Source organism: Beta vulgaris, chromosome 7, assembly GCF_026745355.1.
Source record: "Beta vulgaris subsp. vulgaris cultivar EL10 chromosome 7, EL10.2, whole genome shotgun sequence".
Lineage (NCBI taxonomy): Eukaryota > Viridiplantae > Streptophyta > Magnoliopsida > Caryophyllales > Amaranthaceae > Beta > Beta vulgaris.
The window spans coordinates 19,886,498-19,891,933 of NC_079208.1; the positions used below are offsets into that span (position 1 = coordinate 19,886,498).

The 5,436-nt window shown below is 37.3% G+C and overlaps 1 long non-coding RNA gene across 1 annotated transcript; it reads left to right on the forward strand.

Annotated features, from left to right (window-relative positions):
• The first annotated feature begins 3,085 nt into the window (after nt 1-3,085).
• On the forward strand, nt 3,086-5,100 carry LOC125499336 (uncharacterized). The gene is made up of 3 exons (XR_007276133.2): nt 3,086-3,136; nt 4,081-4,147; nt 4,858-5,100. It is a non-coding gene; the product is annotated as an uncharacterized LOC125499336 (long non-coding RNA).
• Nucleotides 5,101-5,436: the final 336 nt, after the last annotated feature.

The following is a 5,436-nucleotide window of genomic DNA, read 5'->3' on the forward strand; positions in this document are numbered from 1 at the left end:
GATGAATCGAGTCTTTAGGCCGTACCTGGATAAGTTTGTGGTGGTGTTCATAGATGATATACTGATTTACTCAAAGGATGCTAGTGAGCATGAAGAGCATCTTCGCACTGTTCTGCAGGTCTTGAGGGAGAATAAGTTGTATGCTAAGTTCTCCAAGTGCGAATTCTGGCTGGAGAAAGTTGCTTTTCTTGGTCATATCATTTCTAGGGAGGGTGTCTCAGTTGATCCATCAAAGATCCAAGCTGTTTCAGAATGGCCTACTCCAAAGAGTGTGACTGAGATTCGCAGTTTCCTTGGCTTGGCAGGTTATTATAGGAGGTTTGTGAAGGACTTCTCGAAAATAGCTCGGCCATTGACTGCATTGATGAGGAAGGATACTAGGTATCGTTGGGATGATGATTGTGAGAAGGCATTCCAGATTTTGATGAGCGTCTCACCACAGCTCCTGTGTTGACTTTACCTGATGGTAACCTTGAGTACGAAGTGTTCACAGATGCTTCGAAGAATGGTCTTGGTTGTGTGCTTATGCAGGATAAAAAGGTTGTTGCTTACGCTTCTAGGCAACTGAAGAACCATGAGTTGAATTATCCGACGCATGATCTAGAATTGCTAGCTGTTGTTTTTGCGCTTAAGATCTGGCGTCATTATCTTTGGCCATCATTCAAGATATTTTCAGACCACAAGAGTCTGAAATACATCTTCACTCAGAGAGAGCTGAACATGAGGAGAGGAGATGGTTAGAGCTGATCAAGGATTATGATATGGAGATTCAATACCATGAGGGTAAGGCTAATGTTGTTGCAGATGCACTTAGTAGGAAATCCTCTCACTGTTTGCAGACCATGCGTTCTAGGAATCGTCTTCGAGAGGAGTTCCATAATCTTGATGTGGAGATAGTGCAATTGGGAGCTCAGCTTAACTCTCTTATGATTCAGTCCACTTTATATGATGAGATCAAGAAAGCACAAGCACATGATCAATTTTTAAGGGACAAGCAAGCTAATGAGCCTGTCAATTTTACAGTGGCTGAGGATGGTAGCGTTAGATTCAAGGGGAGATGGTGTGTTCCTAATGTTCCTGAGTTGAAGGAAAAGATCTTTGAAGAAGCTCATTCAGTGCAATATTCAGTTCATCCTGGAGGGGATAAGATATACAAGGATCTTAAGCAGACTTTTTGGTGGCCTCATATGAAGACGGATGTTGCTAAGTATGTCTCGAGATGCTTGACTTGTCAGAAGGTCAAGAGTGAGCACAAGAGGCCTCAGGGGATGATTACCTTTAGAGGTTCCTACATGGAAATGGGACTCGATCTCAATGGATTTGTTTGTGGACTTCCGAGGACACCAAAGGGGAATAATATGATTTGGGTTATTGTGGATCGTCTTACCAAGTCTGCTCATTTCGTTCCCATGAAAGATACTTGGAAGCATGAACGATTGCTATGCTTAGAGAGCACGTGATCAGACTTCATGGTGTTCCGAGTGATATTGTTTCGGACAGAGATTGCAGATTCTTGTCTAACTTTTGGCAGAAGCTTCAAGAAGCTTTGGGGACTAAGTTGAAGATGAGCACAGCTTTTCATCCTCCTACAGATGGTCAGACGGAGCGCACTATTCAAACATTGGAAGATATGTTGAGGGTTGTGCCTTAGAGTTTCAGGGATCTTGGGAGGATAAGCTTGATTTGATTGAGTTCTCATATAATAACAGTTATCATTCTACCATTCAAATGGCACCATTTGAAGCTTTGTATGGTAGGCGTTGTCGTACTCCTTTGTGTTGGAGTGATATTGGTGAGTCAGATGTGATTGGTCCAGAGATGATTCAGGAGACTGTTGAGCAGGTCAAGCTCATCCAGCAGAAAATGAAGGCGGCACAAGATAGACAAAAGAGCTATGGTGATAAGCATCGTCGCCATGAGGAGTTTCAGGTGGGAGATAAGGTGTTGCTTAGAGTCTCTCCTATGAAAGGGGTTATGAGATTTGGGAAGAAGGGGCAAGTTGAGCCCTAAGTTCATTGGTCCGTATGAGATTCTGGAGAGAATAGGAGAGGTGGCTTATAGATTGGCATTGCCGCCAGGCGTTGATCGTGCGCATAACGTGTTCCATGTTTCTCAGTTGCGGCGATACATTAGTGACCCTTCGTATGTGCTACAGCTAGAGACTCTCCAGTTAGATGATAACATGACTTATGAGGAGTTTCCGGTTCAAATTCTAGATCACAAAGTTCGAAAGACTCGCAAAGGTGAAACAAAAATCGTGAAGGTGTTGTGGTCAAACCACAACTCGGAGGAGTCTACTTGGGAAGCTGAGGATGCGATGCGTCTTAAGTATCCCCATCTCTTCACCTAGGTAAATTTTTAGTTACGAGGACGTAACTCCCTTTTAAGGGGGGTAGAATTCATAATAATTTTATAGATGTGTGATTGAAAGTTATATGATAAAGTTTGTGCATGTGTGATTGAAAGTTTTATGATAAAGCTTCAATGTGTTCCACTCCCTACTTGTTATATTACGATGATTCCTATGATAAAGTTCGTGAGCTGTTTCAGAAACAAGAGTATAAGTTTAATCATTTGAGTAATACTTTAAGTTTCGGGACAAAACTTATTTTAAGGGGGGTAGATTGTAACACCCCGTATTTTTATACCCGTTCAATAATTATCTGTATTAATTTATTTAATGAAAATTATTTCAAATTTCTTTTATTAACAATATAAATTTTTACTAGCTTTGACTTTATTATTGATGTGGTCAAAAACAAATTTCCTAAATTTACAAGGGTAAGTTAAGTACCCAATACCTATCATATAGTATTATAAGAAGAGAGCAAGTAGAAAAAAAAAACACAAAGGAAAGAAGAGTAGTGCAGTAGTTTGGCATCTAAAACCCACGACACCATCTTTCTTCATCTTATTCAATTTCTCCCATCAACCATTAAACCTTCAAAAACAAATAATTTACCAACCATCACTACATCAACCCCGATCCATCATCTCCATCTTCATCTTTGGTTCGTTAGTTTGACAGAGAAGAATTAGTTCTTGGGCTTGCGGATTCCGGGACGAAAATCGGAGCAAGGAGCAATTTTCGGGTCTTTTATAGTGTAGTTTCATCCTTATTACTTCCCCTAATCAAGTAAGTTATAATCTTAAGTTTTATTTTCATATTTGGTGATTTATTTTCAGAATTTGGGGTTTAATTAGGGTTCATAACAAAATCGAATTGGGGGAAATTCCTACTATGCGAAATTGGTATAATTGGTTTGTGTTTCATGTTTAATTCGACTTAGTTGATGTATTTTTGAGTTGGATTTGTGAAATTATTGTCTCTACAGCTTACTCTAAAATTATTGTTATATGTGGATTGTTTGTTCTGTTTTGCATGCAGCTACTGTTTTGGCTTTTTTCTCAATGATTCTGTCGTTTTTTAGACCTTGGTTACTTCATGAAAGTCGTAGAGCTTGACGAGTTAATGAATTTAGGCTCAAGAATTGTGTGATTTGGAGTTGTATACTAGGAGTTATGCCTTGTGCAAGTTCTTGTTGTTTAGCTGTTTTGGTGTTATGGTGGTGGCGGTAATATGTTATATGGATTGTTGTGTTGTGTTGGTATTGTGATCTGGTGACAACTTCACCTTATGGAGGATATGCAATTATTTCAATTAATGAATGTGATCATGCTGTAATGCAATATTAGAAGTGGCATTAGCTAAGTTGATTTGGTGTAGGTAGCTAGTCGACGAATATTTTAGTTACATTCAAGTATGGATGTAGTTTTATTATTTCCATATATAAGGTTGTCAATATATGTTGTCTATAGTTGAACCAACAAGAAGTTAGGTATGGACTGTCATGAGTTTATATAGTTTTAGTTATGATTTTTTTTAGAATCATTCATTTCAATTCTCAAAATAAATAAGTGTCGAGTCTTCATTTGTAGATTAGTTATGCAAGTTTACCGTGCTAGTAGTAACATTATTGTTTTTGGGAATGGTTAAAGCTCTTTAACTAAGTAATGTCGTTTATAGGTGGATTATGTGAAGTATAGTCAACTGACTTATACTATGTTATTATATTGTAGATTGCGGGTTCGTAGAGGAACCTTTCTGACTTGAGATTGAGTTTTGTTAGTTGTGGTTGCTGATAGGGTAAGATTTCTTACTGTGCTTGTACAGATGAGTTGAGAAACTATTTTATAATGTTTGGAAATTTATTTTTTTAAAACGAGATTATTTTATGAAGTTTATGCGTTGAGATTTATATTATTCTCAATATTTATATTGAAAGAGTTTATGAGATTATTTATGAGACTTATATTAAAAGGAGGAAGTTCCTCAATTCTACCAAGTTGAGATTTTGAAAGGAGGAAGTTCCTCACCCTTACGAGGGTTTATAGAGTTTTATTGTGGGGTTGCCGGTAAGCGGTATTCTCCTAGTTTGGAAGTATGTTGAGTTAACAGTGTCTCAACAATATATTTTAGTAGTCGGGAGTATGTTGATCAATACTCTTGCCATTTGTCTTCCTTCTTGGTACGTTATCAAGTTAGGGGTATGCATACTAGGGACTTTGGTGTTTACCTTGTCTAGTGAGCCTAGCTAGCTCATTGGATTTTTATATACTTCCTACTCACAGATTACGAAAGGTTATATTTGAAAGTTTTACAGAATACTTCAGAAAGAAAGAAAGATCGTATTTGAGGTTATTAGAAAGTTAATTTTATATATATAATATGTACTCCTTTTAAATGAATTTGTAAGATATTCCTATATATCTTACCTGCACATTGAATAATTTTGTTTTATTTCAGTATTAAATCTTGCTCAGCCTTTGGCTGATATTACAGTGTTTAATGTGCAGGGACTTGAAGATAGTTAGCTCCAGTTGGGTTAAAGAGTGCGTTGGATCCCTTTTGATTTAATAGGACTTTAAAAAGACTTCCGCTGTTATTTATTTATAAGATTTATGTTCTGGTTTGTAATAATTATTTTACATTCTATTTAGTTGGTCTGTAATAATTAGTTATAACTTATTGGTTATTGTTTTAGTCAGAACCATTAGCCTTGCAGTTATTATTAATAATTATCGCGGCGTAGCACCTTTGGATTTCCGAATTTATTTATACTAAGTTGATTTTAGAAGTATTGGAAATTCAGGGTTGTTACAGAGGATAGCCTCTAGTTCCTCACAAAAAAGAAAATTTCCTAAGGCAATAGAGGAGGAACAAGTGAAAGTGATCCTGGAGGAATAAGTTCCTAAATCAGATAAACCAAAGGAATGACCCTTAAAGAAACACAAAACGGTTGGCATAAAGACTACTACATTTTAAAGCAAATGCAACGAACTAATGCAACGGTCTGCTATGATGCAACACCGTATTGCAACGACACGCTAAAGTAAAGCTTTGTTGCAACGGGTAGTACTAATGCAACACCTCAC